The following is a 13,552-nucleotide window of genomic DNA, read 5'->3' as shown; positions in this document are numbered from 1 at the left end:
TATCAATTGCTAATTTTGTATCAAGCTAACTTGTGTATGTAACAAATGGCTTTTTCCAAGTATTAGCATTGTTTTTCAAATATCACTCTTTTCCAGTATGTTAAAGAATGCTTACCTTTAAAAAAATTACATCGATTCAAAGCACAGAGGTTCTGAGAGAGGTATATGCATCCCATCTGTTCAAATACAGGGGCTAATTGATTTCCCAAAGACCTTGATCCTTATTTTTAAAGTGATGCAATTAACTTCAAAAAACCCATGACTTATTTACACTTTAAAATAATAAAGCTCACTTCATCAGTAATCCTAAAAGGCAGTTGAACCTGGTCTATGACTGAAAAAGCCTCTTTTGCCCATTTCCTCTTTGAGATAGGCAGCTGCTGATCATGGCTTCTCACGCCCTCATTTTAGCCTGCTTTTATGATGAAATAACAAATGAAAATAGGCAATTATAATAGCACCTTGCTTCCCTGTACCCAATGCTTCTGGAAAAATGGCTGTACTGTATAAATAGCAGAGAGATTATCTGCTTGCCTACAGTGGTATGGAAGACAAGACTCTCTTAAAGAAGAGAAAAGTATAATGTAGCACAAAATAGGAAGAAAAGGTGTTCTAGGAATGGAGATATTTAAAGGAATCTGAAAATAGCTGTCTAATAAGTACATTAAAATAAAAATCTTTCTGTGCAAAAGTTAGGCTATCTTTCGTTTAACACACACTTTTTCTAACCACATTCATTCAGCCCTGACCCCAAAGATGACGTCTAGCTGGTCAATGGCTCTGTGTCACTTGTGAGTCTTCAGGTGGAGACAAGGGGAAGCACTATGAATTTATGGAAGTTGACAAGACTCTTGCCTGAGGCCCATAACTTCTCAGACTTGTATACATCCAAAAAGAAATCTGAAATGGAAAAGGGTAGTGTCTCTTCCTAGCATGTTAAGCTTGGAAAAGAAACAGTTGCCTGATCTATCTAAGTAATGTTGCCCTTCTGTATTTTTCATTCTCAATCCATTTCGTTTGAATTGCTATGCAAGTCTTTTGTTGTAGCCCTTGATAAAGGGCATATATGCTAAGTTAGATATTTTGGATGAGAATATTCTCTGAAATATATTTATTTTGATCATATATCCAATTCAAATATGGGCACTGTGAAAAGGGAACACTTTTACACTACTGGAGGGAATGTAAACCAGTACAACCACTCTAGAAACAGTATGGAGATTCCTTAAATAATTGAAAGCAGAACTACCATTTGATCCAGCAATCACACTACTGGGTATCTACCCAAAGGAAAAGGAGCCATTATATGAAAGAGACACTTGCACACATATGTTTACAGTGGCACAATTTGCAATTGCAAAAATATGGACCTAACCTAAATGCCCATCAATTGACAAGTGGATTTAAAAAATGTGGACTATACATACCATGGAATACTACTCAGCCATAAAACAGAATGAAATAATGACATTCACAGCAACTTGGATTGAGTTAGAGACCATTATTCTAAGTGAAGTAATTCAGGAATGGGGAACCATATATCTTATGGTCTCACTTTTAAGTGAGAGCTAAGCTATGAGGATGCAAAGGCATAAGAATGATACAATGAATTTTGGGGACGAGAGGGAAGGGTGGAAGGGAGATGAGGGGTAAAAGACTATACATTGGGCCAGCATACACTGCTCAGGTGATGGGTTCACCAAAGTCTCCAAAATCATTAGTGAAGAACTTATCTATGTAGCCAAAAACCACCTGTTCCTCCAAAACTACTGAAACAAAATACAATATTTTAAACATACATGGGCACTAAATTAGGCTGGGTGACCTCAGTGTGTGATTTGCTCATTATTCATTTATTTATTAACATGTATCTATTCTATTGCCTACTATGTGACAGGAGCCTTGCTGGGAGCTGAGAATTCAAGGGTAAACAAGACATACATATTATGCAATCTCTCTCTCTTTCTTTACTCTCTCTCTCTTTCTCACCCTCATTCTACCATCTAGCTCTATTTCTGGTCTTATTAAATGTCATCTTCAAAATCATCCAGATGCCCAAGTCAGAATCTGGGAAGCCATTCTAGCCTAAAGCTTTCTCTTGTTCTTCTTCTTCTTCATTTCACTGCAATGAATTCCTTGGTTCATACCCTCTTGGGTTTCTGCCTGGAAAACTGTAACAGCAGGGACACAGGTCGAATAATAGATGGACAATGAATATACTTACTATTTAATATCTTGAGCAGCAAATAAATGTTTTAGATTCAATATTATAGTTCATCTTCCCAATAACCTTAGAAGGAAAGGATAATACTGCCTCCATTATACAGATAAGGAAAATAACCTCAGGGAGGTTATTACCATAAGCTGCCCTGGGCCTTCAAGTTAATAAGTGCAGTAACCTTGGTTTGGATGCAAGATAGTTGGACTCCAAAGTCTGTGTTCTCTCCATTCTGTCACGTGCTTTGCATGCAACGTGGGTATCCCTGATTGTGTTTCTCACTCAAGACAGTTCCCAGGAGAGACCTCTTCACACACACCATTAGCTCATCCCTCTGAGGTGATATTTTATGGCTAAGGTGAGGCACCATAGTTAGAAGCAGCCATAAAAAAAATCCTCAAGGTGAAGCACTTAACGGAAGAGTGAATTGTTAGGTTGTAGACTGGTACCATTGGGAAACCTTTTACAAAAGCCCCTCTTATGAATTTTGATTTCCCATGAGTGAGATCATGTTTTGTTATCTTTTTGTTTTCCTTGTCTAAAATCTCTCTGGGGCTAGAGGACTATTATTTTATGTTACCTTTTTAGTCAAGGCAATATCTACCTTGAATTTAGTGGTAGGAAAACCATTAGGTGATGGTATATCAGGTATGCTTTCAAGTGTCCAAATTATATTACCCAATTATATAATAAATGTAAAAGCACTTTTAAAACTATAAATAGCCATAAGGTAAATGAAGGTATTACTATGTTTGTAAATAAACATTGACTTTCACATAGTATTTGCTGAGCACTCTTTTTCTATTGTTGTTTTTCTACTTTTCAGTGGTAAGATGATATCACTTATAAGTTCCATTATATGCCTGTCATTTTGCGTATATCATGGAGTGATGAGCACTCTTTAAAGAAAGCAAAAACAAACTAATACCACTTGATTATTCTGTTAAGGAGTGAGAATAATTATTCTTTCTTTTAAATTTTCACACTGAAAACTGCAACTATTTGATTTAAAATACACAAGTTTGTGGGTATGTATAATGAATTCCTAATGTGTTTCATGTTACATGCACTAGAAGCTGTGGTTTTCCAAGAATTGAGATGGTTCTTCCAGCAAGTTCCAGTGAGGAAAGATAAGACTTGACATCAAAGCACTGATGTGTTTGCATACATTGCTGAAAGTAACAGGGAAATAATCATAGAAGGCGGCCACTTTTGTGTATTGTAAAGTTTTAAATGGCAATTGCAGAACTGAGTGACATATCAACAATTGAAAAGTCTTGAAGTAGTTTTGTGTTCCGCAAGTGTAGATTTCATTACTGCTTCCTTTGAAGTAAAAATCTCATCTCTTTGTAACTAGGATAGGTTTTGAAGAAACAGAACTTCAAGAGCTTTAGATGGGCAATAAAAAATGTTGTAATCTCTTACAGGAGAGATGTGATTTATAAGGCAACGTATTTTTTATGACACATTGATGTTTGCAACAGACTAGGCCAGTAAGTAAGAAGTTCAGATTTAAAAAGAAAGAGAGGTGACATAGCATTCTTTTACAGGTGTCATTTGGCTTAAAACAACCTTTGCTTACCCAGTGACTGAATCATTTTGGATGTGAACAAGTGAGGTTTGTGTAATAATTGTTACTTCTTCCATCTATGTGTAGGAGCCAGCACCTCACTGCCAAGATGGTTTTTAATGAAATAGGAATAAAAAGATCTGTGCATGTCTGTGTTTGATAGTAGCCTTAAAGCAGTCTTGGAGGCCTCAAGACACCTAGGTCTCTGCCATGAGATACTCACTTTAAGAAGAGGCAGCAGAAAATAATGGTTAATAGCATGGGTTATGGAGTCTGACAAACCTGGTCACTTCTGCCATATACATACTAGATTTACCTGTCCTTGGGCAAGTCACTTAACATTTCTCTACCTCAATTAACTCACATGTAAAATGGGGATACTAAAGCCACATCTGAAGATGATTTTGTGGATTGAGTAATGTCGTATGCTTGAAATGCTTAGCTCAGTGTCCAATGCCTAGAAAGTAATCAGTTAAGCTTGATACTGGTTTTTAAGCATTTAAAAAATATTTATTGAATATCTCCCATGAACTGAACAAAAAAGAAAGTTTGTGTGTGTATATCTTCAAGGAATGAAGCATGGCCCTATACCGCCTCTGTATTACATGGAAATGTATAATTAGAGTTTTTAAGCATTTTCTAACCAGTAGCACATTAGTAAACAACAAACACTACTGCACGGTGCAGTTTGTTTATTTGGCAAAATGTAGATATTGCAGCTGCTTCACACAACAGTCAAGGGGTGGGGGTGCTGATTGCAGAAAACATTAAGCCCTAGGACTATATTTAGTTAGAATGTGACATCATTTTAAAATGTGAATTAGTTCAACCATGCATTTTAACTGTTTGTTTTGTTATTTAAGAAAACAGGAGAAATCAGGTAAATGTCCCCATTCTTCCTAACTGCATTTAACCAACTAGAACTTAAAACAAAAAGGACTATAAGGTAATTAATTTCAAAATCCATAACATCTACATTATGACATGGCTCCCTGGGTCAAAATCTATATCCTGGAACATAATAACCATATGCTCTAAAATATAATTTATTTAACAGCATAGGCCAATAAGGTGAGTCTCCACGCTGTCCACAGACATTAGCATTGTGAAAGGGTTTCCTTTCATAACTATGGCAATTACATAGTTAGTGAAATACCATTAGGCATATCTTTTCATGTGTAGTTATGGCTGTGTCTATATGACACTGAACATCTGTATGAAAATCAGAAATTTCAATCAACTCTCCAGATGTCCCCAAATATCAATATGTCTGGCTTATGAACAAAACAGAGGGACTTAAGTTTTTCATTTCATTTTCTTCCAGATGTTGGTCTCTTGTAGACACGAATCTCTTTTTGAGTTTTTTCCTACCAATCAAAAACCAAAAAGGTGTGTCATAATATTTTTCTGCTGTGTTGAATGATGCAATTCACCAAAATCCGCTAGGTCATAGATGGATGCAAGTTGTTAAGAATGTAGCAGTGAAAAACTTAACACGATTGAGAGCATGGAAGTAATTTGGTTCAAGAAATAAAATATTCCCTATGTTTGTATTTATACAAAGCATGTAACCTGATATTGGTGCATTCAGGTTTTCTAAAGACAGAGGCAGTGTGGTATAATGGAAAGACACATGTGTTGGTTTCAGAAAATCCTGAACATGAGTTCAGATTCTGTCCTTTACTTTTGACATTGTGAGCCTTAATTTTCTCTAAGGTAACCAATCACTGGAGTTTGCCTGGGACTCTTCCAGTTTTATCCCTAAATGTCCCATGCCCTGAGAAACCCGTCAGTCCCAGGAAAATGGATGATTGGTCATCCTAATCCTCATCTATAAAACGAGGGTAATAATAACTTCCTCGCAGAGTTTTACTGCAGAATGGTGAATAAGTAAAGCACCTAGCACAGCCAAGAAGAGCAGGATCTCCAAATGGGAACTATTATCATCATTATCAATCTCATTCACATTTCCTATTCTGTTTCCTCTCAGAGCACAGGCTTGTCTGTTTCCATTTTATTCAACACAATCAGCACTTCACTTGCACTATCATAGTCATGCTAATTGAGTCCATCTCAGTCTCAAAAGCACTAAATTTCTACATTGTATTCCCCCTCACTGATGGTCATGAACTTTACATCATCCTCACTGGAATCCAGAAGATAACTTTGTTTCCTACCAGAAGACCTGAGATGTTTCTATAATTTGGATGTACAGTATGGAACCTCCAGTGCCCACAGCAAGCCTAACACATAGTGGGGCCTCCACAGATACTTGTGACATGAATGAATGGTTCATAAACAAAGAATAGAAAACTACAGGTGAGTTATGGTGAATCAATCGAGTAAACATCAAATTGTAGCCCTTCTCTTCGCTACAAACTCATTTTTCTATCACAGATTTCAATTTACCTGCTAACAAAACATTGCTTACTATCTTTCAGAAGGCAACTAGTTATATTTCCTTTCCAGAACAGAAACTTTCAGAATAGCTAGACTAGTCTGCCCCCTCCCACTCTCTGGCCCCCTAGTGCTTTCCGGTTCTCAAGTCCCCGGTTGCGCTTCTGCTTTGTTGAAACCTCCACCGGCCATGTCTAGTCTTATCACAGTCCAGCCCCAAACTCAGAGAACATTCTCTTGAATTATTTAGATTTTTCTTGTCACCTTATTCGATCCTCTGGGTTACTCACTTTCCTGTGCCTTCCACTTCAACCAAGTTGTGTTCCTGCTTCCAGTCTTCCCAATGCCTGCAATCTCAGAAATTAGACATAAATAGCAACAGGCAATCAAGCATCATCCCTTTCCTTCTCTGTCTTGCAACTCAGGACCAGCCTTCTCCCAGTTTTCTCTAATTGGTCTCATCCAGCATTTAACCCGCCATGACAGTCTCAGCATAGCCATTCCCTCAGTGCTGGCTGTCAGAATCAGATGGAGCTAAGTTTTGAATAACTATTGCATTTGCTGCAGCATGACATTAAATGAGTGTTTTCATTTTTTTGAACCTCAATTACTCATTTGATAAAATGGGGATAAGAATTATATTTGTGATAAAATGGGAATAAGAATTATGGGAAATAAATGAGGTAACTAAAACTTGCCCATGAAAATTCATTCACTCTCGTCATTTCTAAGAGTGTTTATCTACACTTTCTTAAAATTCTGTGGGAGAAAATAATTGTGAAGATCTTGAATGTATAACCCCATATACGTTGCTCTGCCTTTGGTAGGCTCTAATATCCATTACTGGACTGACTCTAGAAGGGATATAGAGGTCCTCTCTGTTAGATCTCGGTTGGGAATGGGATTAGGACCAAAGCATTTAGGGGGCACAGGTGATTTTAAAAATGAAAATACAAGAAAGCCCTCAGTGGGGACTTTTCAGAAGCACAGGGAGAAAGAGGAAAGCTTACACTCCTGACCTCTCACCTTAGCATTTTCCTTCCTTCCACTTTCAAGCAGTGAATAATCCACATGTCAGAGTGCATTTAGATCTAAATTCAATTAAGTCTGACCTTAGGGATAGTTACTCATAGTTCCCAGCAGGTGTGTGTTTGGAAGAAATTGTCATCTGTGCCCTTTGTTCAGTTTTCAAATTACCCAAGTTTATGGTCCTGACTGATTAAGTCTAACAACCCTGGCCAATGAATGTCCAAGGAGAACAGCTGCTGGCTTAAGTGTCTAGGTATTTGTGCTGAAAAGGATTTTAAGGAAGAAGTCACCTCTCTCTATTTACTCCTCATAGAACAAATCTAGGAGTTGAAAATATTCTATAGCTTTCATCCAGACCCTTATGATAATTGCTAGCCTATGGTTAACCACCATGGCCCTTGGTGTCATGTTTGTGATGTGCTCTGCAAGACGGTTGTGAGAATTAGAATATATGTAATCCAACGAGCACAATACCTGCCACATAGTAGATGCTCAATTAGTGGTATTAATTATTAATATAATTGACATTATTAAAGCATTTAACAGGAATTTCAAACATCAGACCAGTGTTCACTGTGGCGGGGGGGATGTATGTGGGTGTGCATGTATGTGCAAGTGTGCATATATGATTTTGATTTTGATCAATTATCACATATATCTTCCATGAATACTGCCTAATATTTTAGATTGACTTCAGAAGTCATGCTGTAAAATACTTTTTTTTTTTTTTTTGAGACAGAGTCTTGCTCTGTCACGCAGGTTGGAGTGCAGCGGTGTGGTGTGATCTTGGCTCACTGCAAACTCTACCTCCCGGCTTCAAGTAATTCTCCTGCCTCAGCCTCCTAACTAGCTGGAACTACAGGCACCCACCACCATGTCCTGCTAATTTTTGTACTTTTAGTAGAGGCAGGGTTTCATTATTTTGGCCAGGCTGGTCTCAAACTCCTGACCTCAAATGATTCACCCACCTGGGCCTCCCAAAGTGCTGGGATTACAGGCATGAGCCACCATGCCCAGCCCTCTAAAATAACTCAATCAGAGTCCCTCAATTTGATTTCTGTTGGCCACAGGAGGAGAAGCAGCTACAAATGTGAGTACCTATAAAGGTTCTGAACCTATAAAGCTTCTGGTTTTTGCTAGGTACTTTTCATATATTTTCTAATCTATTTCTCAAAATTTCCCTATAAAGTACTGTTATTTTCATTATTCAGAGGAAGCAGACACAAGTATAATTGAAAGCACAGATTCAAATGAGGTCTAAATAACTCTAAATCACTTTCTACTTTGGTAGATCAGAAGACCTGGCTTCCAGGCTCAGCTTTCCCCGCCTACAAAATTGTGGTATACAACAAACTACTTCACCGCTTGGATCTATAATTTTGTAATCTATAAAACAAGGAGATTGGATTGGACCATTTTTAAGGTCCTTTCCAAAGATGTGAGTTTAAGGGGAGATAATATAAAATAAATATAAAAATAAATCTAATCCAGGAGAAATGAAACAAAAGGGACGCCACTCTGTTTTTAGTCAATGAGTCAACAATATTTCTATTGGGTGTTCATTCTTCTAGATGCTATGAAGGGAAAAAGGAAAAAAGAGAAGGCCCTGTTGGTTCTTGTCCTAACATACTTTTTCCAGACTGCATTTATTTGTACTCTGGTCAACTTCTGAGGCATGATCCTCAGGACTCTAGAGCTCTTATCTTCCCCACTTACTTTTCTACCAGCCCGTTTGACAACAGGCAGCCCAGTCCCATCCAGCAGGATAAAACGTAGTTCTTGGTGAGAAAGCTAAATGGCACCTTCCTTCTCTTTTCCTTTCCTTTCCTCTGGTAAGAAGACAGGAAGAAGCTCATTAAAAATCTAGAAGAATGTCTCGAAAGGTAACTGAGGCTCTCTCTCCATTAAAGACATGACAAAACTGCTGCAGAAAAAACTGTGGCTAGATGCGTTTGGATCTCTGTGACTGTACTTTGTGTTCTCTGCTGTTTCTTCCATTCTCTGGTCAATACTCTTTGTTCTTAAAATGCAGGTCTTGAAAGTTTTCAAAAGCTCTGGCCTTAATGGCCCCACCTCTCACGCTTTCCACTATGCTACGCTTACACACTTTTGGAAAAGCACGTACACTGGATTATGGTTAGTTGTCTGTAGGCCTGTCCTTTACTTAAACTTACACCACTGTAAATATATCAGTACGTTGTGAAGTATAGTGAAGCCCTCCCATTGTCTTGTACAGAAAAAAGTGTATACTATATCATAATCACTTATAGAAATCTTGCAAAAGGAAGATATTCTCATGTTTGAAAGGAAATATGTACCCAGCTTTAATGAAGCCTAATATGTCAGCCTAACCAAATGGATATATTTGAAGTGAGTTCTTTACAAAAATATTCAAGGAAAACTTCTTTTAAGGCCAAATTTTCCTACTGGATATTAATGGGAATTTATGAAGGTTTGACTGATATGGCCAGGCGGGGTAGTTCAGGCCTGTAATCCCAAGACTTTGGGAGGCAGAGGCAGGCAGACGACGAGGTCAGTCGTTCAAGACCAGCCTGTCCAACATGGTGAAACCCAGTTTCTACTAAAAATACAAAAAATTAGCCAGGTGTGGTGGCAGGCACCTGTAATCTCAGCTACTTGGGAGGCTAAAGCAGGAGAATCACTTGAACCTGGGAGGTAAAGGTTGCAGTGAGCCGAGACCATGCCACTGCACTATAGCCTGGGCAACAGAGCGAGTCTCTATCTAAAAAAAAAAAAAAAAAAAAGATTTGACTGATAATGTAACTTTTTAGGAATAATGTGTGTCACTAGACTGTTAGCTCTGTGAGGCTAGGGAATAAATATATTTGATTTATTTTCCATTGTATCCACAGTGCCTGGTATACAGTAAGTGCTTAATAAATATTATAGACAGAATGTATAAATGGCAGAAGAAATGAAGAATTAAAAATCCCTGCTGCATATCAGAAATTACCTCAGAGGCCAGGCACAGTGGCTCACACCAGTAATTCTAGCACTTTGGGAAGCCTAGATGGGTGAATCATTTGAGCTCAGGAGTTTGAGACCAGCTTGAGTAACATGGCGAAACCCCATCTCTACAAAAAATACATACATATATTTTTAATTAGCCAGGCTTGGTAGTGCACATGTGGGAGGATGCCTTGAGCCAGGAAGTTGAGTCTGCTATGAGCCACGATTGTGTCGCTGCACTCCAGCCTGGATGACAGAGTGAGACTCTGTCTCAAGAAATACAAAAGAAAATATCTTAGAGATAATATTGTAGGCAAATGAAACCAAGTATATTGAAATATTTTAATTCTCCTTATTTGTGCTTGGATACATGTGTTGTTATACATATGAATAGTCACTTCTTGCTAGTGCTCTAGAATGAGGAATAACAGCATGAGTTGACAAAGGGGAAAAAAGTGCAGCATACCTGGTCTATTTGCTTGTTTGTTTGTCTTTGCAGTAATTGTGATGTTATTACATTATTCCCAATAGGCACCTCAGATTAAACAGTAGTAGTTATCTCTGAACATTTAGAATTTTACTCAATAAAAATCAGTAAGCAGGCGTTGATTGTATGCTGTGCTTCATCATCATCTTCGTGAAAGAAAGAGAAAAGGCAGAAGCAGGTGCCTGCAGATTTCCACAGATAACACCGAAGGAGGATGCACCAGACCTAGAATTGAAGGCTTCCTTAGAAAAAACAACTTGAGAAAGGATCTAAAATCCCTCCTTATCTCTCAGACAGTTGCCATTTATATGCTGTTTATTCAGTGATTATAATCATGGCCGCCATCCCAGCTTATGTCAAATATCACCAGGTAAATTATTGGCAGAATATACTGCGAGGCTTCTCAGGGCTATGACTGAGAAAAATTGCCACTTTTGTTTCTTATGGTTTAGCTACTTTTCACTCGGGAATCCCTGAGCTGTTATTTGGAAGGCTACATTTCAGACCTCATGGCAAACATAGGGCGTATGTTTTTCTGTAAACAGGGTAACAAGTAGATGGTTGAAATGTTTAAACTGAAAACTCTGACTTCAGGAGTCAGGGAGAGAGATCAAAAAGGCTCGCTTTTTGTCAAGAGGTTGCTCATCTTCTTTGATTTAGAAGAATCACTCTTCTCTCCTTACACATTTTACTGTATTTAGAAACATGTGCGGGCGATTAGAGCAGTCTCAGGAAATGGATGACCAAACACTTGGGCTTCCAGACTTGGTCCAACCGCTCTCCGTCTATATTTCTATGAGTAAAGTTGAAGCAAACTCTAATGAGGTTTCTCGATGCAAGGTTGTCATGCCAAATTAGAAGCAGTTAGCAGGAACTCTAAGATCTAGGATTCTGTTTCATATCATTAAAATTAAATGGTATTCATCCCTCCAAAACATTTGAGAGATTTTGTCAAGTCTATAATTCACAATTGGGATAGGGAGTAGACATTAATCATCAAGGGACGTCCAAAACTAAAATAACACCCAGGGCTCACTGCGACTGGCCAGTGAGCTCCGTGATAATGGACCAGTGATCTGACTGTGTCTTTGTTTTCTCATCAGTGTGATTCTAGTGTTTTGCAGTGCCTGCCAAGCTCAGTGGACATTCGAGTAAATGCATGAAGAAAAGAATGAATGCATGAATGAATGAATGAATGAAAAAAATGAATGCAGAGCCAAGCCTATGAGGCCCAATCAAATTGTGTGGTCACTGCTCATTACTGACCCTCTCCACTAATGCCCAGCACATTTATTTCCTGTGAAACTAGGATAACAGGAACAATAAGATACCTTTGAAGATTTCCCATCAGTGTCTCGACCACCTATCTCTCAGCTAACAGATCTTATTTACATGAGCTCATGCTGATTCCAAGAAAAGACAACGTATGCCTGTAGAAACTTAAGGATCCATGCCTCTCTCTGGAATACAGAAAGTTGTACTGTTTAAAGGAAGTCTGAATGGATGTAACTTAGGCCTGCTATTCCATTCTCACCCAGGGTAAAATAAGTGTTCCACAGTGTCAATGGAGTAAAAGTTCATGTTACTGATCAGGAAAGCCTGGTGAACATAGAAATGCAATCAACTGTAGCTTGGGTGAGGTGTAGGATTGACATTTAACGAGGGTCACCAGGGTATGGCTATGGCCATTCTTTCTTATGCTGTGTACCCCAAAAGGGATTATAAAGTGCAATAATTAAATTAGCAGAGGCTGGGTGCGATGGCTCATACCTGTAATCCCCTCCCAGTAACTTTGGGAGGCCAAGGTGGGAAAATCGCTTGAATCCAGGCATTCAAGACCAGCAGGGCAAGACCTCGTCTCTACTAAAAATAAAAAGAAAAAATAAGTTATCTGGCATGGTAGCATGTTCCTGTAGTTCCAGCTACTCAGGAGGCAGGGGTGGGGGGGCTGCTTGAGCCTGGGAGTTCGAGACCACAGTGAACTATTGATCACACCACTGCACTCCAGGCGACACAGTGACTCTGTCTCAAAAAAAAAAAACAAAAGAAAGAAGGAAAGAAAGGAAGAAAACAAAGAAGAGAGAAGTGCTCTGCTGATTCCTCTTCAACGGGAATAACCCAGGAGAATGTCTGCGTTATTCACGTTGAAGAAGAATCAGCAGAGCACTTTTCTCTTCCCTTCTTATTTACTTTTCTTCTTCCACCTTTGTTCCCCACCATCCCCCACCTTAGTCCCACTTACTGGTTCTGTCTCTTTAATTTGTCTGGCTAGTTACAGAGGCAGCTGAGAGCACAACGGATACAGTAGTCATTTTGTTTCCCTCCAAGTATTGTCTGTGCCCGGAATGAAGAATTACACAGAAGGACATGCTGCGGACCAATTCCTCTGTTTTCCAATCTCCTACGAATGATCTAGCTACTGGGAACACTAAGGCATAGTGTTTCATACAGTTCCTTCAAATGACTTCCTGAGAAATAAGTTGTATCTGGCAATGTAAACTATTATCTTCCAGTAGGATTAATACAAACCACTTCTAAAGGCTGTAAAGCACTTTATCTTCAAACTCAATCATATAAAGTGTATACTTGTGGGTAGCATGACAACCTCTTTTAAGACGAGGGTAGTCAACAGCCAAGGAAAGAGTCAACTCTCTTTCTTTCCATGCTATTTCAAGTGGGTTATGAGCATCACTTTCCTAGGGTTATGTCCGTGGATACCTTGATTTCTACCCAGCATCCTTCATAGGCTTCGTGGTTAAGAAAGGGAGAACTGCTCATGCCTGTAATCCCAGCACTTTGGGAGGCCGAGGCGGGTGGATCACGAGGTCAAGAGATCGAGACCATCCTGGTCAACACGGTGAAACCCCGTCTCTACTAAAAA

At 38.8% G+C, this 13,552-nt stretch overlaps 2 protein-coding genes and 1 non-coding gene across 47 annotated transcripts in view; 1 reads left to right on the top strand and 2 right to left on the bottom strand.

Moving 5' to 3' along the window:
- The window catches only part of PTPRD (protein tyrosine phosphatase receptor type D), a 2,344,803-nt gene that overhangs the window by 1,759,709 nt on the left and 571,542 nt on the right, over positions 1 to 13,552 (top strand). The gene's annotated exons all lie outside the window — the stretch shown is intronic.
- The window catches only part of LOC108314930 (uncharacterized proline-rich protein-like), a 312,726-nt gene that overhangs the window by 277,750 nt on the left and 21,424 nt on the right, over positions 1 to 13,552 (bottom strand). The window lies entirely within an intron of this gene.
- On the bottom strand, positions 3,036 to 3,107 carry LOC119473519. The gene has a single exon (XR_005202739.1). It is a non-coding gene; the product is annotated as a small nucleolar RNA SNORD27 (small nucleolar RNA).

The sequence above is a fragment of the Cebus imitator genome, unplaced genomic scaffold (genome assembly GCF_001604975.1).
Source record: "Cebus imitator isolate Cc_AM_T3 unplaced genomic scaffold, Cebus_imitator-1.0 Scaffold164, whole genome shotgun sequence".
NCBI classification, from domain to species: Eukaryota; Metazoa; Chordata; class Mammalia; order Primates; family Cebidae; genus Cebus; species Cebus imitator.
The sequence above is the reverse complement of the archived record's forward strand: the minus strand, read 5'-3'. Positions and strand labels throughout refer to the sequence as shown.